This window comes from Rattus rattus, chromosome 8 (assembly GCF_011064425.1).
Source record: "Rattus rattus isolate New Zealand chromosome 8, Rrattus_CSIRO_v1, whole genome shotgun sequence".
Taxonomy (NCBI): Eukaryota; Metazoa; Chordata; class Mammalia; order Rodentia; family Muridae; genus Rattus; species Rattus rattus.
In genome coordinates this window covers 56,393,052-56,415,698 of record NC_046161.1, presented here as the reverse complement: position 1 = coordinate 56,415,698, position 22,647 = coordinate 56,393,052, and the positions used below count along the sequence as shown (strand labels likewise).

General features: G+C 37.6%; 1 protein-coding gene across 1 annotated transcript in view; it reads left to right on the top strand.

The window, feature by feature from the left end:
* The window catches only part of Glce (glucuronic acid epimerase), a 70,384-nt gene that overhangs the window by 20,293 nt on the left and 27,444 nt on the right, over nucleotides 1-22,647 (top strand). Inside the window, exon 2 of the mRNA XM_032909374.1 lies at nucleotides 11,801-11,894. The gene's annotated coding sequence lies outside the window, so the exon portion shown is untranslated. The remainder of the gene's footprint in view (nucleotides 1-11,800; nucleotides 11,895-22,647) is intronic.

The following is a 22,647-nucleotide window of genomic DNA, read 5'->3' as shown; positions in this document are numbered from 1 at the left end:
CCATACCGGGTCATTGAGTCCGTTCATTTGTGGAGAACTGTCACACTCTGTCTCTTTCAGTTTTTTTTTTTTTTTTGTCCCCCATCCCTTGGAACAGTTTTATTCCATGGTTTTAGGATTACTGATATTTTTCTCTCTCCTACTTTCTCTCCTTCCTTTCTACAGAGTCTCACTGTGTAGCCCAGGATTGCCTGGCGTTCATTGTATATCCCAAGTTTATCTTGAACATGCAGTCCTTTTCCGTCAGCTTCCCAAGAACTGAGACTACAGGCGTATACCACCATGCCTTTGCTAAACCATGGTTTCTTGAAGGAGCTGTAATAAAATCTGGTGTTGTATCTCAGTCTCTTAGTATTGGCAGAGAAATGGAAAAAAGAAAAGAGTACATGTAGAAGCATGTGCTTTGCAACAAAGTCAAAGCCATGTGTTAAGAAACCTTACCTGTTTTTAGTTCAGTCTTGCCTGGTTCTAGAACTGAATAGCTCTTGACATATGTGCTGTATTCCAGGAATTTCATATGAGCTTATTGTCCAGCAGATTTGCAGCCATATTGTATTTTGAGCCCCCCAAATTAATGGCTAAGATTAGTTGGAAACTGACTAGGATTCAGAAATAAATCCTGATTTCTACTAAGAAGTGGGTTTTAGCATGGGATAAGGTACACTAGGCTCTAAAGATGTGAAGAATCATGCTTTCAATCTTACATGATTTTTAGTTTAGTTTGGGTTGATTTGGGTGGGTTGGTTGGTTGGTTGGTTGGTTGGATTTTTGTTTTGTTTTGTTTTGTTTTTGGCTTGTTTGATTCTTTTTCTACTTTTCGTTTGCTGTGGTGTGTTCATGAAATTGGAGGGCTCAAGGAATCTCTTCCTCAGAATATTAAAGGGAACAGAAAGTAAGTCAAATGAAAGGAGTCCTGGAACCATTTGTTTTTCTGAACCTTGAGCTGAAGTCTTTGGGGAGAAGGGCAAAATAATTTATTATTCTTATTTTCAACCAGGATTGATGATATATTCAGGTGGAGATGGAGGCTCTAACAGTAATAAAAAGATCTGTGCCAGAATGGCTTCTGTCAGATACCTTCCTCAAGCACTTGCTCTGGCAGTTGGTCTCTGCCAAAAGTAGTCTTGTGTTTATACGTTGGGTACTCAGTTTTTAATACTGACTTCCTGAACTTTTTAATTTTTTAAAATAAGAACATTAAATACACTTATACCATCTACAAAGTATTTTTATAATAAATAGGAATATGAAAATTTCCACTTCACTCAGGAAACTGCTAAAATCAAATAAGTCTTTTTGGGCCTGTGTAACAGTACCCTTAGTCACTGAGTAGTAGGATGTATTGTAGTAGAAAACAATGGACTTAAAACAAACAAACAAGCAAACAAAAAATCCAGTCAATTATAGTTCAGCTTCACTGTATAACTTTGTAACCTTGAGCAAACTAGTTAAACCTAAGATACATTTTTCCATCTGAAAAATATCATGTATATTTGGAAGGTATGGGGAGATAGATACTGTCTACCCTATATGTTAGTATGAAGATCACAATGGAGGTATGAAAGTGTTTTTGGAAATGTGTAATTATATAACACAAGTGTAAAAACTGTTTATAAAATTAGCTCAATCAAGTCTTGCTTTTAAACTGTGGATTTAGCTTCTCATCTAAATATTCCTTTTATTGCTGATAGTTTTGAAAAAACTGAAAATAATGTCTAGGTTGGAAAATGGATGTAAATACATGGTGTTTTTGGCAGATATACCAATATGAAAGAATTAAATAATTTTTAACATTCTTTTTTAAATTATTTGAAAGTTTTATCTTTTTAATTCCTAGTTTTTAATATCTTTTAAATGTTGAATTCTGTGACATTGCATGTGAAATTTCCACCTTGGATTATCAATAGAAAATTATTATTGTTTTCTATATGTATATAATATGTATGTATGAGTGTGTGGGTACATGTTCCTATATACATGCATGCTAATGCCAGAGCAACACATGGAGTGTCTTCCTGTATGGCTCTCAATCTGTTTCCAAACCAGAGGCTCACAGTTTAGGGTAGGGGGGCTGATCAGAGAGCTTTTGGGATCTGTCTTTCTGTTCTTCAATGCTGGTGTTAGTCAGGACAGTGTACCTGGCTTTTTGTCTCAATGCTAAGGATCCAGATTCAGGTTCTCATGACTTCTTACTACCAAACTATCTTTCTGGCCCTGAAAAATTAAAATAATCTGCTTGCTTATTGTCTGATTCTGAAACTGAATCCTCTTCTAATTAGTATGTATGTATTCAGAAGAATGCAAACTAACTTAATATAATTCTAGTATGAGTATAATTAGGGAGTTAAGCTTGTCAAAATGTAAAGCAATGATTGAAGTATGAATGTAATATTTTGGTACCTTCAAAATTATTCATAGTATTCTGTTGTAGTGGCATAGACCAGTGAAAGAATCCCATTGGTTGCTATAATCATTCTTAAATGCATGCCTCTTATGGCGCTCACATTCTAAAGGATGGAATTAGAAAATAAAAGATAAAATACAGTGTATCCGCAATAAATACTACAGAGAAAAGGGTGAGAAAGGGAATGTGGAGAGGGCTGAGAGACATGGAGGTTGAAGGTAGGCAGGCTTGAGAAAGTAGCCATCTAGTGAAGCCTCAAAGGAATAATCTGCATGGGTAATTCAGGGAAGAACACTGGGATTGCCAGATATAGCAATAATGTCTGTAGAAGGTATGCCTGGAGTATCTAAGGAAGGAAAAGGACAATAAACTGAATTAGAATCAGGCTAGAGGAGAGCTGTAGAGGTCAGAGAAGTGAAGTAACTTGTTGGAACTTTGCTGTTTGACCTGGAATGATGCAATTGGAGAGTTTTGAACAGAGGAGCCATATGACCTTATTATTCTTAATGGCAAGAGAGATTTGAGAGTTCAAGGCAGAAAGTTTAGGAGACTATTGCAATAATCCTGTGAGCCTCGTAGAAGTGGAACAATTTTTAAGAGGTTGGGCTTTATTTTCTAAGTAAAACCAGTAACTAAAGGATAAAAGAGATGGGATGCCTGTGCAACTAGAAACTTGGTGTTACCACTTACTAAAAGGAGGAAGACTGGTGGTGGAGGAAGGCTGTATGTAGTGGGATTGTGCTGAAGCTGGTCAAGGCTTTAATTTTTAACTTCAGTGCATATTATATGTGCAAGTAAAATATGCTCAGAAGGTACTTGTATATATATATATTAGAGAGCAGTTGTGGTGAAAAGACCAAATTATAAATAATTTGGGATATGTAAGTTTGTAGATGTTGTGTCTAAAGTCTGGAGGAGACCATGTCGGGAGTAAGCATAGGTGAAAGAGGAGAGGTCCAAGAACTGAACTCCAGGGCATTTTAATCAGTAACGTGGAAAAGTTAGGCAAGTTTGGAAAAAGTCTGATCAGTGTGATTTCAAGAGAAAGTGGGAAAGGCTGAGGATGTAGCTAGATGATACATTAAATACTTTCTATGGGCAGGACCCTGAGTTGATTTCCAGTAGTGTTTAAAAAAATTTTTTAAGGGAAATTTTACTGTAGAAGGAACAAGCTACTTCCTAGCTTGTTCATATTGTGGTTGGCGGCCAGAGACCTCTGTCTTTACCGTATGTACCTGTAAAACATTTCACAGTTTGAGAGCTGACTTTGTCAGAGCAAGCAAGAAGGCAAGAAAGAATCCCAGCATAGAGCATGGTAGCAGGAACATCAGTCTTAATAACCTTGTGAGATAGTGGCAGTCATCCTATCATTTCTGCCATATTTAATTTGTTGTTGTTGTTAGTAGATTACTAAGTCCATCCTACTCTTAGAGGAAGAAGAGATTACATAAATGTGTAAATACTGGGTCAATCATAAAGTACATCTTTGAAGTTTGCTACTCAATCTTCAGATACTGCTACTGTAAGATGCTCATCTGCTTGCATGAGTTAGCCTCTTTATCTAGCATATTCATAACTGGTAACACTCATTTGTGAGAGAACTGGGTGAAGGTAAGAATTTGGTTTAGGACTATTAGATAACATGCTTTGTACCTGTGGTCCTGTTTTTTTCTAGTGATTCCTTTTATGAAAAGATTTAACAGTGTTAAAGTCATGCTATATCCAGTGATATGTGCCTAGCGTTGTGGAAGCTGAGTCAGGAGGGGGCCAAGTTGGAGTCCAGCCTGAGATACATAGCAAGACCCAGTGTAAAAGCAATCAGACCACTACCACCAAGAAAAGAAACTAAAATTTTATTCGTAAGAACTCAACAAAAGTAGGAAAGCTATTAAAATCAGAAAATATGCAGATACTTTTATAGAAATTCGAAAGATTGCTTTATTTTAAGATAATTCAAGTTTTCATACATTTCCAACATAGATACTATTTTATGACTTGGAAGGAGGTGGATATATAAAAATCTATGCAGTTGAAGTATAGCTGAACTTGATATATACTGTAAAATAATCTTTTCTTGTAAAACTAAGCGTTTAACAGACCATGGATTCCAAATGTTTCTTTGTTACTGTTGCCTACCCCTTTGGCATAGTTTATATGTTGAAGTCAGTTCAATCTTTGTGTGTGTCAGTTCAATACTAAAAAACATCACCCTAGACTCACAGCATTTTAAATATTACAAATAACTTTCCAGATGAGGAAATAGTCACACAGAGATGTACTCAGGTTTGCTTATGACAGAGCCAGTGCCCAATGCCATTATAAGTTATAATATCCTGATATTATAAGTTGCTAGGAATGAGCCTTATGTAACTGCTTAGCATTTTAAGAGCCCTCCCTGTCTCGTACCCACCAGAGTTTAGAGTGTAATTTGTACACTGAGATTTTTGAATGCTGCTGAGATATTTCCACTTTGCAGCAGAATTTGGAGACTTATGCTTTTCAGGGAATTGGTGTACTTTAATGATCTGAGTCAAATCAACAGTGCAGACTTTGTTCACTCTGACTTGTTAATCTTGTATTTGGCTAGGTTTGGCCAGGGTAGTAAGAGAAATCTTTGTGTTAAGAAATAATCAAGAATTTTGCTGTGTTGACTTTCTCAATAAAGTAATTCTGTCACTAGTTTTTGCAGTTTGTAAATACCGCATGCAGACTTCCTTTTTTTTTTTTAAGATTTATTTATTTATTTATTTAATTTATTTATTTATTTATTTATTTATTTAGTGTATATGAATAACTATAGCTGTTTTAGCCGTACTGGAAGAAGGCATCAGATCTCATTACAGATGGTTGTGAGCCACCATGTGTTTGCTGGGATTTGAACTCTGGACCTCTGAAGAGCAATCAGTGCTCTTAACCACTGAGCCATCTCTCCAGCCCGTGCACAGACTTCTTAATCATGAAATAGAAGTTCTTGACACTGATGAGGAAAGACAAAGTCTTCTGCCATCTGTGTTGTGGCAGGCTTTGCTGTTGTGTTAACTAGATAAGTTCTAATTACTGTTAAACAGACTGTTTGTGAGGTTGTGTTAATACTTTAGAGAAAGTGTGTAAATACAAATCAGCAAAGAGCTGGTTCCAGACTTAGAAATAAAAGCCCTAGCTTTGGAGGTAAATCAGTTCTAATCTGTAACAGTTTTCTTTAATAGTATATTTCTTGGTTTTGTGGCAAGGGAAAAAATGTTTGCAATTTGGTGTAACCTCTCTGTGGTGCTCTCCTGTTCTCTGCATGCTATAGACAAGATAAAATGCTAACCTCTGATTGGTTTGTGGCATACCTTCCCTTCTCATCAGCTCTCTCCACACCTCTTCCCACTCCTTCTTTACTCTTTCCCCTTTGACACTGGATTTCACTGTGGCCTAGGTTGCCTCAACCTCCAGAGTTCTGTGGTTCCAGGTAGCTCCCGAATTTTGTTCTTTTAAAGATGAGGTTGATTTTGGTTTAGCTTTTTTCCTTCCTAAAGGTTAGATGTGGGAGTATGAAGTCAGAGAGTTAAGAATAGCAGAATTGCCTGTGGTGACACACACCCCTAATACCAGAATTTGGTAAGTAGAGATAGGCAGGCCTTTGAGATTAAAGTTAGCCTGATCTACATAGAGTTAACTCCCACTGAGCATGCATGCCACAAAAGCTAGCGCGCGCGCGTGCGCGCGCGCGCACACACACACACACACACACACACACACACACACAAACACACAGAGTTGCATGTGCATATGCATGTGGAGTCCAGAGGTCAACCTCTTGTATCAATACCTAGGAACCATCCACTTTGTTTTTTGAGACAGTCTCTCACTAACTAGCCTGAAACTCTCCAAGTACACAAGTCTAGCTAGCCACTGAGCCTCAGAGATCCACCTGTCTGCCTCCCTAAGACAGAAATTACAAACATGCCTGCATGACCCATTTTCTTTTAAAACATGTTTTCTGGGAACTGAACTCAAGTTAAAGCAAGTGGATAAATCCCCTGTGGATAAATTCTTGGCAGTCTGACCATTTGTGTTTCTCATAAGTAGATACAAAGCTTCATTTCTGAAAGAAGGACTTGAGGAACAGTGAATGGAAAACTCATTGGATTACCTTTCATGCAGATCAGCCTCTGCAGTGATACTGTTAAGGTCGTAACAGGTAAAGGAAGGCAATTTCTGTCTTCACCTTGATAGAGACAGGTGGTTTAATGTGCTATATTCTTTAAAGGGTGCTTGTGAAGTAGGAACTTCTTTTTAGTACCTCAGTGGCCAAGAAACTATAGTGTCCTGTTGGATTTAATTCATGTATAAAAATTCTAATTACATGGAACTTGAAGAAAAGTAGACTCTTGTGGTAACTGATAATGACAGAGGTCTGCTATTTTTGGGTGCTACCATTTAGTCTTCCCAGTTTGGATTTATTTTTTTAAAGATTCTTCCGGTACAAAGCAGTTATCTGGTAACCTTAGCTTTTTGTCCATCAGAGCTGCTTAAACTTTTTCCACTTATAACCCCTTTTTGGCAAAAAATAAATAAATAAATAAAAATAAAAATAAATAAAATAAAATCATGAGACACATTTAAAATGTGTACATTTTAGACATTTAATGATAACCATAGATTTATTTTAAAACAATTCCTTGGTTTACATATAATTTTGCCATTCATTAAAGATGAAAGCAAAGTTACATATTAATGAGATGTGTATCTTTTTTCTTATAAAAATTAAATCTTGTATAAATATTTGACACTCCAGGGCATAGAGCATTTTACCTGTATTCAGAGTTGGTCAGTATTTTGATTTTATAATTGTCAATGGTGAGAAAACATCACATAAATACCTGGTACAAAATGACAGAAGTAGGTTTAGGGTCATTTCAGAAGTTGTTGGAAATTTTGCATACTACCATTCAAAAATATATTTAACATTTTTTAAAAAGAAACTCTAGACAGTAAGTTCAAATAACAGGTTGTTTAAATTGTTTAAATAAAAAACTGTGGCCCAATGTAACACAAAGATATACTAACTGATGCTTCCATGCTGATAGATAATAGGAAAATATTAAAATTCTTTGAGTTCCACGATTAAACCCTTGTGTTTCTGTAAGAGCAGAACAGTTTTTATGTATATTTAAAGTGCTGCAGTTCATAGTGTAGTAGTTTAAAATATGAGCGTATTGGCATTGCATGACATCAAAGCATGTGTGCAGAATGTGAGTTGTTTTCGGAACCATGGCTGTAGGGGAGTCCAAGAACACTGCCGGAAACACTCTGGGCTCATTGCTTGTTGGGTTTTGAATCAAGCCTTGGTTGTTGCACATGCAGAACCTTTTACTGTTGCCAAAGTTTTTGTGACCTCGACTTGAGTTATGCAACCACAGATGAGGTCATAGCCCACTCTGAGCAGCTGTGTGTTGACCTTCTTTCCCATTGCCTCTTACATCTTCTAAAGGCCAACTGTATTTACTCAGTAATTTCCATGATCACAGGATTTTGTCTTGTTTAATTTCTCTTATTAAATGTGTGTTAATTGACTAAATTTAAGTATTCAAATGGCTGTTATATGCTGGCCTTACTGTAAGCACTAAAGACAAAGAGAAGTTTGTTGTCATAGGTCCTACACAGCAAAGAAAAGGCAAGAAAGAAGAAATAATGATTGAGTTTTTCTTGATTCTTTGGAGAAGGGAGTGAAATCTCTGTGATTCTGAATATTAAAATATAGGAGCTGCTTAAATGTTTTCAGTGCCACAGAGAGACTGACAGCTAAGATGTACCAACCCTGATAGAAGCTGTTGGTAGGTGTCTTGCATTTTGGAGAGTCTGATTTGGTTATGAAACAGCCTTTCAAAAAGTAAATTGATATACATGGACTGACCCTGGGCTCCAACTGCATAGGTAGCAATAAATAGCCTAGTAAGGGCACCAGTGGAAGGGAAAGCCCTTGGTCCTGCCTGAGGGGAGAGCGGTAATGGGGGGAAGATGGGGAGGGGAACACCCATATAGCAGGGGAGGGGGAGAGGCTAGAGGGATGTTTGCCTGGAAACCGGGGAAAGGGAATAACAATTGAAATGTAAATAAGAAATACCCAATTTAATAAAGATGGAGGGGGAAAAAAGTAAATTGAACATCTAGTGAGATTATGTGAAACAATACTACACACATGGCTTTCTAGTAGGAACTGTATGAATAAATGATAACGCTAAACTGACCTTGTTGAACTTTTACAAATACCACATACTTTGGTTAAAAAGAATTTGGTAACCAATGTAAATAATTTTCCTCACCATGTATTTGTGGAGCAAACCTAAATTATTGAAGCATACCGTTTAATTTTTAATTGAATGTAATCTAAGAACAGAAGTCCTTGGGTGAGAGCTGTTCCTTACAGACCCTTGCCTTCTATTTGAAGTTAGTACAAATGCAGATGAGAAAAGAATGACTGTGAAATTGTTGCTGATGTTAGCAGCACAGGCGAGAACTGAGTTTACCTTACATAGAAGTAGTTGGCTGAATATTACTTTTTAAAATAAGTAGGATAAAGAATAATCAATAGATTAAATGACATGAAAAAAGTGTTTGAGACATGGGACAGTATATTTAATTTTATTTCATTATTGTACTGTTGTTCTATGACCATATATGAGTAGTGTAATAATCATTTATTGGAAGCTTATATATAGTTCTGCTTCCATAGAGGTGGTAAGATAAACAACGTAATTACTTGTGAAATCTCTTTCCCGCTTTGCTTTTCCTTGCCCTATTTATTAAAATACCTTGCTTTCCCTGATAATAAACTCTTATTTTCCCCCATAATAAAAAAGCAAATGAAGTATTGTTTTTTATTTTCAGAATGTTTTCTATGTAATTACCCCCTCCCCTTTTCTACCTATTAGAGGTTAGGAGTGTATGTGGGGAATGGGAGTGGGAGTGTGTATGCATTTGCCAGAGCACCTGCGTGAGGCCAGTGGTCTGTATTGGGTGTCTTTCTCCATTGCTCTATCTTCCTTTTTGAGACAAATCTCTCTCTGCCCCCAAATCTTACTATTTCGGATAGACTGGCTGGCTCTACATGCCCCTTCCCCCAAACACCAGCTTTTTTATTTGGATGCTAGGAATCTAAATTCTGGTCCTCATGTCTGCATAGAAGCACTTTACAAATTGAATGCTTCCTTGTCCCGTAAGTCAGTATTCTTTAAAAAAGCTTTTTAGACTTATTCTATCGGGGTTGTTTTGTGTTTGAGCTGGGATTTCACTATATAGTCCTGTCTGGCCTATAAGTTGTGATTTTCCTACTTCAGCCTCACAAGTAACTGGAATTACAGGTGTATACCACTATTCCAGCTAAGTTTTTTTAGTTGCATAAAATTGACATTGTTGCTTTAATATCTGTTAAATTAGTCAGGGTTCTATAGAGAAACAGCTGATAGAATAAACACACACACACACACACACACACACACACACACACACAGAGTTTAGTAGAGTTACTTACAAGCTGTGGTTCTGATAGTGCAACAATGGTTGCTTCCTGATAGAAAGTCCAAGAATGGAATATTCGACGGGAGGCTGAATGTCTCAGGTGACCTTCAGCATACATTGGAATCCCAAAGAAGTAGTTCTAATACCAGTTAAGGAATGAATTTGCCAGCTAGAATGAGAACAAGCAGGCAAAAAGCAAAAGCTTGCTTCTTCTGTGTCTTTTCTCTAGGCTGCCATCTAGAAAGTATGGCTCAGATCTAGGGTGGGTCTTCTGCACCTCAAATGATCCAATCTAGAAAACAATCCCTCACAGGGGTGCTCCGCTGCTTGGACTTCAGTTAATTCTACAATAGTCAAGTTGACAACAACTTTGGGTTTCAGACTCATTTCTCACTAATTCCCTTCTAGTCCAAGATTCCACAGGCCTTTTGTGGAGTGTCTCCTATAGTCTGTGAGAGTTTCCTGTCTGTCTTTGCTCACATGACCTTAATTAGTCTGACTGCTGGCCAAGTGTCTATAGAATGTATCTCATGTGCTTTGTCTGGCACTTTCCCTCATGATCAAAATGTGGGATTTAGAAAATAGCAACACAGAACCAAAAATGTCCTTTCACACTTTTTTCTGGGAGTAAGTAGTACATGAAGGCAACACTACTTAGAAAAGATAGTGTTTGCTCAATTTTCCACAACAAAGTAGTTTTGCCTTTCTGTATTCTAACCTTTGGAAATGAGTTACTGAATTCAGCCCATACTTGGGCCAGGACAATGAAGTTTCATGTCATGGGAAAGCAAATGGATGTATTTAAGGAAGTTTTCTCCCTTGGTCATTTATGTACAGTATGTACAGTTAATATGTTGATTTATCATTCAATCCAAATAGCCCTCCATTTATGGTGGTTAGACTTGAAGTCTTCTCAACTTTGTCACAATATAAAGCAAAGCATGCCCGTTTTCTGAGTTTTCACTTTCAGTATACTGTTCAGTAAATTACACAAGATACTTAACACTTCACTGTGAAACAGACTTTTATTAGAGGATTTCTCCTACTTGTGGCCTACATAGTAGCCCGAGTGCATATAAACAAGGCTGTGATGTTCAGTGATCTAGGTGTACTGAATACAGCCCCTGGAATGTGTTCAACACTGGGCAGGCTGTCAGTCTGTGATCCTATCATATTTCATGGTGTACCTATAGTATGGTATTTTGCTACAATGTTGGTCTCCTTGTTTAGCAGTCTCTGGGCTTCCCTTTTTCAATCTCTGATCAGAAACTGGAAGCTTTATTTGTTAAGGTACGTTCCCTGAAGCTGTGCTCATCTTTAAGACTAAGCAGTAGGAGGATATAGAAGAGGACGGGGACAGGACCCATACACACTAAGGATTCCCATGTCCTCTTACACCTCTGACCAGAGAGCAAGGTTCCCTTGCCCCCTGAGCTTTAGACTCATGATCTTTATTGCTATTGCTCCACAGATTGCAGGGCCAAAAGATGGAGGAGGTGTGTGTGTGTGTGTGTGTGTGTGTGTGTGTGTGTGTGTGTGTGTGTGTGTGTGTGTGTGTGTGTGATATTCCTATACTTTCTTGTGAAAAGATTTACCTGTTCAGTCACAGCTGGAACATGAAACTGTTCGTTTGGGCTCTATATACACTCCAGGCTGGATGATACTAGGAGAGGACCCAATAGCGGCCATTCTGAAATAGTGCTTTGCATTCTGATCCTCTTATAGGATCTGCCTATTGCCATTACTCTTTAGGGTTTCCGTGTATTCTATTATAGGCATTTTACCCAGGTCTTAGAGCTTCGTTCAGTTGGTGGGACAGTTGGAATGTTGTATTTGCTATATTTTATCTGCAACTAGAACCTTGCTTAAAGGTTTTTTGTTTTGTTCTAGGAATTTAACAAGAAACTGAAGTTTCAAAGATTCAAATATTTTTTGAATTGAAGCCAGAAATGTACTAAGATTTTGATTCTTTCATTTGATTAAGGTAAGATTATTTAATAAAATGTAATTGTACCCTGACATGTTTTCAAACATATTTTATTAAAACATTTTTATTTCTGAGTCTCTAGATATTTGTACCTAAAAACATTTTTATGGGTTCTTAAAGCATTTTATGTTTGCTTGGCACACACAAAAGCCTGAATTCTATCCCTCATACCACTTAAACCAGGTGTGCTGGGGGCACCTGTAATCTCACTTTGGCGACAGAGGCAGCAGGAGGGTTAGAAGTTCAAGGTCATTCTCAGTTACTTAGCATGTTGGAAGCCCCGCTAGAATACATGAGATCCTGTCAACAGAAAGTGGGATGTGGGGGTCCTTCACCATTTAAATGACTAGTGTTCCTTGTAACAAATACCAGATATAACGGAAGCAGGATGGTATGATTTCCAAAGGTGTAATATATTACAAAGAAATGTTTACCTGGGGCAAAAGTCATCAAGTTGGCCTACAGCCTGGCCACTTGTTTTAGTAAATAATGTTTTATTGGAATATAGCCATATCCACTCAGTAGTCTTTGTCTGTGGCTACCTTAGCATTTCAGTGCTGAGTTTATTACTTTAAATTTAAATATACATTGTCTAAGTACCTGTGCCAATCCTAAAATCTTGAAATGAAAGCCTTAGAAGTCCTAGTTTTCTAGCTAGATGTGGTAGAAGCAGAGGCAGGCAAATCTCTGAGTGTGAGTCCAGCCTGGTTTACAGAGTGAGTTCCAGGCCAGTCAGGTCTACACAGAGAAATCTTGTCTCAAAAAAGCATACAAACAATGAATAAATTAAAAATAAAAAGCAATACTAGTTTTCTGAGATAATTGGTGTATTAAACACAGAGTAATGCTGCCGGTGGTATGTGCCAAGTGCTTATTTATTTCTAAGTAGTGCTCTATGTTTTCAAAACTAAAAGCTTACATAATGGTGGTTTTGTTCCTGTGCTAAAAAGAGATTCATGCCAACTATATTTGCTTCCCTAGTAAGGTTAAACAGAACTAATAAGACCTTGAGAGAATGATGATTGTTATTAATAGCCACCCTGATTAAGTAATTTACAGTACATGAAGTTTTAAGTGAAAATATCCTAATATAAAAGAACATTAGTGAGCCAGCTGTGGTAGTGCACTGTAGGTTACTTGAAAGGCTAAGGCAGAAAGATTGAAAGTTCAAGGCTAGCCTGGGCTACATAACAAAATCATCTAACAGTTAAAATAGGAATTACATTTCCCTCTAAAGTGTGAATTTAACATTTAATGTGGTCGGCCTTCCATCTTAGCAAGTTCCATATTGGTGGATTTGACCAACATCGATGCAAGATGTTTACAAGAAAAACTATATAAACTTTATTTCTTTGTGGTAATTCCCTAAATAAAACAGTATAACAACTACAGCCAAAGCATTTGTACTCTTAACAGTTGGTGTGTGAGCGATCTGGGCTGATTTATAGGGGAAGATTTATTGAGGTTCATGAAGGTAGTGTGCTAGTTTATAAAAGGGACATCAGCACACAGATTTTTATGTTCTTGGGTACTAGATCTAATTTAATGGAATTCCTAAAATTGTGAATGTTTAGAAACATTAGAAGAAATTACAGTTGGAGTTCGGTAAGATGTATGCTGTGCTTCTCAATGATCTCTGAAAGGCTAAAGAACAAAAGTATAACAATCTATGGAGAAATTATAGTGCATTTCCAACTTCTACTAAAGAAACACCTGTTTTAGACACCAATATCTGAAGGGGAAAAGTAATGGTTTGGAGGGAACTCATTCTGGGTAGCTTATTAAAAATAAACTTTCTGTAATTTTCAGTGTGTTTAAAAAAAAAAACAAAAACCATTGGATTTGAAACATATATGTAACACCTAGCCTGAGAGAATATTTGGTTTAAAATAGGTTTGGATGTTATATTTGTGTTTACTTTGTTCTCAGAAAACAAATTTAAAACTTTTAGAGAAGGAAAGCTTGAAATTTAAAGCATTCGTTATTATTTTGTGTTGATTCTTTATGAGTTTCACATCATGTATCCCAACCCCACTCATCTCCACATCCCTTCATTTCCCGCCTTCACCCTTGCAACTTCTCCCCTAAAAAAAAAAGGCATTAAAAAATCTCACCGTGGAAGCTGTAGTTTATCACAGTGTGTCCCGCGGTATATACCCTTTGTCCACACATCTTTACTTGCAAGTGTTCATTTCAGCGAGTCTGGGTCTGTTTCAAGGCCTCTGGCCTCTACTACACCATCAATACTGATCCTCCCCAGGACTCCTCTCAACAGACGTCCTGTTGTTGCCCTGTGTTATGGAGATCCTGCGTCTTAGTCCTCTTGTGTGTTCCAGCAGTTTGTAGTTGAGGTAGATGGTGGGGTAGACTAACTCAAAGCCCTGGATCTCTGGCCTGTGTGGTAACTGAGCTGATCGGCCTGCCTGCTCTCCTGCCTCCACAACACCAGGGTGAGCTCTCCAGCACTGCCCCAGTGCTACAGCTGGCAAGGGGCAGAGTCATCTATCCTGTTCTCATGCTCTCAGGGCCAGCCCACCTGAACCCATGCCGCCAGAGCCAGATCTGTGCTGCCAAATCAAGGTGTGGCTGCTTTCCCATGAGCTGACGCTCAGAAGAGGTTGGGCCACCTCTCCTCTCACACCTCTTGACTCACCTGTAGTTTCATCATCAGGGCCAGCTCTTCTGTGCTACCCAGGTAAGGTGCTGTGCTCTCCCAAGTACTGCAGCCTGCAAGAGGGCAGGGTCAGCTCTACACAGTTCTTGGACATCAACATCATCCCAGGCGGCAGCCCAGACCAGGAACCTTCACATATTCTTTAGTGGCAATATGAGTCAGTCATAGACACAGACTCTTGCTGCTATATGGCCACAGTCCCAGATTTGGCCCTCAGCAGCAGTATGGACTGGAATTTCACCATGGCCTCGGGTGGCAGTTTACAGTAGGCTGTTCATTTCTACCTCAGGTCTCCAGTTCTACCTCTCTTCATAATGTTCAAACTGTTCTGCTTCTCTTTTTCTCCCATCTGTCCACCACATAATTACACATCTTAGTGGCTCCCACTTCAGTTGAGCCACCAGCAGGTGGGTCTCTGGGTATCCTCCTCTGCCTGTACTCTGTGGTATGGTATCTGGGTGCCCTAGGACTCCGAGTCACTAAGCATCATTTCCGTAAGCATTTCACTGGGCTATCAGAAAGTCTGAGCATGTGTTGAATTTCTGAATTTCACCTAATAGTAATAGAGACATGTATTTTCTAATGCATGGTGATTTGTTTACAAGAAACAACTCATTTTATGGTAGACCAATAAACTACAATGATTAGACCATCTTTATATTAACTATCTTTTATTCTGTAGTAATGCTAAGCGTTAATATGTAGAATTGTCAAAATATACTTATTGACATTTTTATTTTACTAGTGGCATGTTATAGTACACTTAATAAAAATTCATCTACATACCAAGGATTAACTATTTCTAGCATATTATCTTCAAATCAACAGAAAATATTTCAAGTATGACAAAATTGTATGAGAAACTTTTTCAGGATATAAGAGCCATCAGTCTACATAGACCTTTCCCTTAAAACTTAGTAAATGTTATTTGACATTTGGTAAAGAAAAAGACCAAAATAATAAAAAAGAAAGAGTCCAAGACTTAATGTTCTTTTAAAACATTCTAGGATAAAGTAGATTGTAGACTGTCTGGGTAATATAAAAAAACATTATTTGGATATATTTGTTTATTCCTTCCTGTGTTCAAGTAGATCAGTACAAGTGGTAAATTAAAAAGTAGGATTTGGAAGACTTGAATTGCTGCCAGACTAGTTGTGTGAACAGCCACAAAACTTAATCTTTTACTCTGTAAATTAAATCATTGGAGTTTGGCTTCTAAGACTAAGTCTTACTTGATGTACTTTTGTTTGTGTGTGTGTGTGTGTGTGTGTGTGTGTGTGTGTGTGTGTGTGTCTGTGTGTCTGTGTGTCTGTGTGTCTGTGTGTATGTTGAAATATGTAAAACATGAAATTTGCTGTCAGCCATTTGTAGTTGTATGCTAGTCATCTTTCTCTACAGTCTTTTCATTTTGGAATTTTGTGCCCATTAAAGTAAGTTCTTAGCAACTTCCCCTGGCAACCACTAGTCTTCTATCTCTTTAATTGTGATTTTCTATTTCATTGTATCTATTATGAGTCATATTGTACTTGTTTTCTGTGTGTAACTTATTTCACTTAGCATGATGCCCTTGAAATGTATCTATTTTACAGCATATAGTAAAGGATACCCCACTGTATGTATTTGCCAAATGTATCTATTCATCCATCATTGGACATATGGGTCATGTGCATGAACAGTGCTGCCATCAGTATGGGTGTACAGATAGAACTTCGTGACCATGTTTCAGTTCTTTGGGGAGTGTGTTGAAGTACAGAGTTGTTAGGGCATAAAGCATCCTGCTTTCTACAGTGGTGGCTAAGCTCTAAGTTCTTTCTATGTGGTGTTCATAGTGTTTTCTGGTTGTTTCTATTCATTCATATTTGGGAGATTTGGAGCTATATTTTTTTCCATACAATCTCTGTCCCTTTCTTTCTCTTAAAATTCCTACAGTCCATATATCGGTACACATTATGGTGGTCTTATATTGTAACCCTTGTTCTCTGTTCATTTTGTCAATGTTTATACTCTCTTGTTTCTTAGATTCCATAATTAGTATTCAAGAAGTTTCTGTTTTCAAGACTTTTATCAACACCTAAAATTTAACTGTATGCAATCCGACAAATAAATGGACTTATTTCTCCATTGTGAGAGTGTTTAGTGGGTCATTATTTTCAATGTCAGAACCCTCTTGAAATGGATTTGAGACCTTATTTTTAAAAGCTAGATAGATGCTTTGCCATTGCACCAAATAAGGGCCATTTAAAATGGTCAGACTCACAGAACAGTAGTTGGCAAGGACTAGGTTATATAAGAATAAGGCTTTGTGTATTTACATGTAACAAAATCTGTGCTGTACACTTGACTCAGGAGGGTAAAATGCAGTGAGGACATTTTCATGCATGTGTACTATGAATAGTAATTGCTTTTAAAAATGCAATATATTACTGAATACTTCACTGAAGTTAAGCATACAAGATAAATATATCCATAACTAATTTGGAAAATACGCCACTTAACACAAATTATCAGACATGCGAAAAGGCAGAAAAATATGATCCTTAGCAAGGACAAAAATCAACCAGTAAAAAGAGAGAAGTAATATGTGATGGGATTATCAGACATGGGCATTAAAACAGCTATTACAGATGTACTTCATATGTTCAAGAGAACAATGAACATGCCAAGGAAAATGGAAGTTATTTATAGAAAGAGACCCAAATAGAATTTCTGTAAAGGAAGAGCAGTGTCTGAAGTGGAATGAGTAGCATGTTAAATATTTTAGGAGAAAAGGGAAAGTTAAAACGTGAAAAGGTGGCAGTACGTGTATCCAGTTGGACCACCAAGGACACTGGCTGCCCAGGCTTGGTCCCTGGAATCTGTGTGAGTAGAGAGAACTGACATTGTCGTCTGACCTCTACATGGATATCATGGTACATATGTGCCAACACATATACTCTAAATAAATTAAAATGTGATGATTGTTTAATGAAACATTAAGTGAAATACTCAAAGAAAGAAAAAGAACACAACATCACTGAACTACAAGATGTTATCAAGCAAATTAATAAAATATAGCAAGTTTTAGAAGAAAATAGAGACAAAAAATAGTTCAGATAATGGCCAAATATTACTATGTTTGATGGAAGAATTTGAATAGTGAATAACACCATTTTTTGAGTTGTCCATGAATAACTAGAAAAATAATTTTTTTGAAAATGGATTGGGGTAGAAATGGAGGGATAAGCTGGGTTGTGACAGCATACGCCTTTAATCCCAGCACTTGGGTGACAGAAACAGGCAGATCTCTGAGTTTGAAGCCAGCCTTGTTTACAGAGGCTTTTATACAGAGAAACCCTGTTTACAAAAACAAAACGAGAAAAAATGAAATGGAAAGGATAGAAAACAGATGTCCTGTCTTCACATTCAGTATGTTCCTTTAGACTTCTTTTAAAATTGTCTTCCTAGAGATTAAAAAAAAATGGTTCCCCAGAAAGAAGTACTTCCTCAATTATGAATATTTACCATAGGCCATATAATCCGTGTAGAAGTTCAGCTGCATTGCAGTTGCTATAATGGAAAAGGGAAGATTTGTGTGTCATGTTAACTTTTGATTTCTTACTCAGTATCTGTTAGCCTTTGAAATCTACAAGTTACAAAATGTGAGTAATAATTTACTTTTCGATGCTGAGAGTTGGACCCAGGACCTTAAGGAACTTAGGCAAGAACTCTACCAATTAGCTTCATCCCAAGACTGAATAATAATTAAACTTTTGTCTTGAAGCTTTCCTACTTTTTTAGGCATGGAGCAGTGTATAAGTTATGTGGTAGAGCTTATAGTGGGGAGAGAATACATTCAAGTCTGTGTGAGGTATTTGTGATACCTACACAAACACAAGGAAGTGGTCAAGGATGTGGTTGGGGAGAAGCAGAAAGTTTTTGCTTTTTGTCTAATACTTAGGTTCAGCTTTTACTTCTAAATAATCATGTTGATTATTATGTAAACTGCTTACATAAATATCAGCAAAATAAGGTTTTAACTTCTAGATTATGTTATATGTAGGAAATATATTTCCATACTTAGGAATAATTTTTGCATTAAATTTTATGTCTACTACAACTGTATTATTTAGCTAAACAGAATTTCTGTGCTATAGTCTGCTTGCATTTCAAGTTTTAAAGCTGACAAAAATATGTCTATCCTTCACTCTTGAGTGAGGTGAAGCCTTAGGAGGTAGAGGAAAATGCTAGAGTACTTCAGTTAATCTAGTTCAGTCCCCTTCCTGTTTGTTTGGAAAATTGTTCATCTGGGAAAGCTTAGCTTAAATCTTACTTAATTCCCATTTGTGTCTGATAAAATTTATGTTCCTGATCAATATATGATTCTGTGCAAAGGTGGATTATATTTTTGTCTTGATTGCTGCTCTTAGCAACTTTTATGAGATAATAAAAATTACAGAAGCTTAAAGAAAAGTACTCTTCTCATGGGAACATGTACTCTGATTTTTCAGATTGCTTATTTGGGAAAATGGCAATAGATTATTAAATATTTGATTAAATGAATATTTAATTTTGCTGGCTTTCAAGGACATAACTTGATAAACATTTCCCTCATTCTGCCTAGTATGAGTATCTGCTATGTGATGGGCACTACATGGAGGTGTTCATTTTATCTTATAACTATTTCATGAAGTAGACATTATATCTGATTTATAGATGAGAGAGATTTTAGAGAAAGGTTAATTTATATAACATTGTCTATCTTGAGGCTGAAAAGATGGCTCAGTGGTTAAGAGCTCTGGTTGCTCTTAGAGAGATCCTGGGCTTGTTTCCCTGCACCAACATGGCAGCCCACAGCAGTCTGTAACTCTAGTTCCACACTCTCTTCTGACCTATGCAGGCACCAAGCACATAAGTGGTGCACAGACTTATACATATAAAATAAATAATTTAAAAAAGAAAAATTTTAAAGATTGCCTATCTTAGCAAGATTCAAATGTAAGTCTATCAGCCCCTAAAGCTTGGGTATTTTTCAAAATACATAACTTACCCTTTTGTCTACCTTTGTTCATCTTACTTCTTTAACTAGTTTCTTCATTGTCATAGTAGTTTTAAAATTTTTGTGTATATACACAGATGAAGTGATGCATACCTGAAATTCCAACAGTTAGGTGGCTAAGGCAAGAGGACTGGGAGTTCAAGGCCATCCTGGGCCTCAGAGTGAGTGGGTCTCAAAAACAAATAGATGGCTTATGTGCATTTATTCATGACTAATTTTACATGTTGTTTAAAAAGTCGGATTTTTAAAAATTATTTGCTTTGGGGGCTATGGGAGAGATTGAGGTACTTGGATTTGAACTTGGGCTTTATGCATGCTAGCCAAGTGTTCTACATTGAGCTGTATCTTCCTTCCTCTTTTACTTATTATTTTGAAACAGTCTTACTAAGTTGACTCTTCAACTAAGTCTGGCTTGAAGTATAATATTTATATAATAAAACGTGCCCCCTTTAAAATATACAGTTCAGTGAGCTTTGTCATTTGCCCCAACAGTCAAAGTCTAGAATATTTTTATTGCCTCAGAAAGTTCCTAATTTTCTTTTGTGCCATCCTCCTTGATAGATCTCTTTTTTTAGCCACTAACAGAAATGGAATTATATGTCGTCAGTAGCTTTGGATTATGTTTTGGAGATTCATCCATGTTGGGGGAATTTCTTAGTTAGCTTTACTACTGTGAACAGACACCATGACCAAGACAACTCTTATAAGGACAACATTTCACTGGGGCTGGCTCACAGCTTCAGAGGTTCAGCCCATTATCATCAAGGCAGAAAGCATGGCAGTGTCCAGACAGGCATGGTGTAGGCAGAGCTGAGAGTTCTACATCTTCATCTGAAGACCACAAGGCTTCCAAGCAGTTAGGATCAGAGTTTTAAAGACCATACCCACAGTGACACACACCTACTCCAACAAGACCACACTTCCTAATAGTGTCACTTCCTAGGCCAAGCATATACAAACCATCACAGGTAATATTGGAACCAGTATGTTGCTGAGTTATAGTCCATTGTACATATGAACCATTTTATCCTGTCACCAGTTGGTGGACATTTGGATTACTTCTGGCCTAAACTGCCGTTGGTGCTCACGCATAACCTGTTTAATTTGGAATTTCGAATGACAGTCTTCTTTAGTGAGTACTTTATAGATTTCTTCAGCTTATATCACCTAAAGTAGGGGCTACGTCATTGAAGGCTCTGTTATAAATTGAAGATAAAAAATTGTGTTGGCTGTTTTGAAAATTTGGAGATCAAATAAATGACATCTGGAACACAATTTTTAAAAAGTGTTGCATGTTCTAGTAATGCAAAGATAAATGAAAAGAAATGAAGTTGAGCAGAAATGTAGTGTGGCAAACATTGGATTAAAGTTTAAAATTGGCCGGATGTGGCGATGCACGCCTTTGATCGCAGTATTAGTGAGGTAGAGGCAAGCAGGCTCTGAGTTCTAGACCAGCCTGGTCTATAGAGTGAGCTACAGGACAGCCAAGGCTACATAAAGAAACCTGTCTCAAAAAAACAAAGAACTTAAAATTGTAGTTAGGCCTATTATCTGACTTTAGTTCAGCCGTACCATTTGTTAGATTTCTACCATTTATTAGTCCTGGGTCAAATTATAATTTTGAACAAATTAGTAACCTATATAAAAGGAAAATAGAACTCTGATGTTTATCCAACTCAGTCACCTTCCTGTTTAGAAACATTTCCACACTTTCATGGGTACATACAGGATCTCACTTTGTCCTAGCCACTTTTGGGCGCCAGTGAGAGAACTAGTACAAGAAGTGATTGGCAGCAGCAGCAGCAAAGCCTGGGCGAGTCAGCACTTGACTCGACAGCTGTGTTCTTATCTGGAAAATAGAGCCTCTCTCTAGTTCAGAGAAAAAAATGTGATGACTGATAAGGACTCAAAACTGCCAGTCTCTTCCTCTTCCCTTTTGTAAGAAGCTCCCTCGTCTCCTACTCACCATTCTGTTGAATACTTATTTTTTTAATTGAGTATTTTACATATTTACATTTCAAATGTTAATCCCCTTTCCACTTCTCCCACCCTCCTTCCTCCTTCCCCTGCTTCTATGGAGGTGCTCCTACTCCACCCGTCCACTCCCACCTCAACACCCTGGCATTCCCCTACACTGGGAAAATGAGCCTTCATAGGACCAAGGGCTTCTCCTATTGATGCCAGAAAATGCCATCCTCTATTACATACGGCTGGTGCCATGTGTTACCCCCTACCCCAATGTGTACTCTTTGGTTGGTGGTTTATTCCCGGGAGCTCTGGGGGCGTCTGGTTGGTTGATATTGTTGTTCTTCCTATGGAGTTACAAACCCCTTCAGTTCCTTCAGTCCTTTCTCTAACTCCTCCATTGGGGTCCCTGATGGTTGGCTGCAAGCATCCTCATCTAAATCAGTAAGGTTCTGGCAGAGCCTCTCGGGAGACATCCATATCAGGCTCCTGTCAGCAAGCACCTCTTGGCATCAGCAATAGTGACTGTATATGGGATGGATCCCCAGGTGGGTCAGTCTCTGGATGGCCTTTCCTACAGTCCCTGCTCCACTTTGTGTCCTTGTATTTCCTCCTGTGAGTATTTTGTTCTCCCATCTAAGAAGGACTGAAGCATCCACATTTTGGTCTTCCTGCTTGAGTTTCATATGGTCTGTGAATTGTTTCTTAGGTATTCTGAGCTTTTTGGCTAATATCCATTTATCAATGAGTGCATACCATGTGTGTTCTTTTGTGACTGGGTTACCTCATTCAAGATGATATTTTCTAGTTCCATCCATTTGCCTAAGAATTTCATGTAGTCATTGTACTCAATAGCTGAGTAGTACTCCATTATGTAAATGTACCACATTTTCTGTATCCATTCCTCTGTTGAAGGACATCTGGGTTCTTTCTAGCTTCTGGCTATTATAAATAAAGTTGCTATGAATATAGTGGAGCATGTGTCCTTGTTATATGTTGGAGCATCTTTTGAGTGTAAGCTCAGAAGTAGTGTAGCTGGGTCCTCGGGTAAAACTATTTCCAATTTTCTGAGGAAC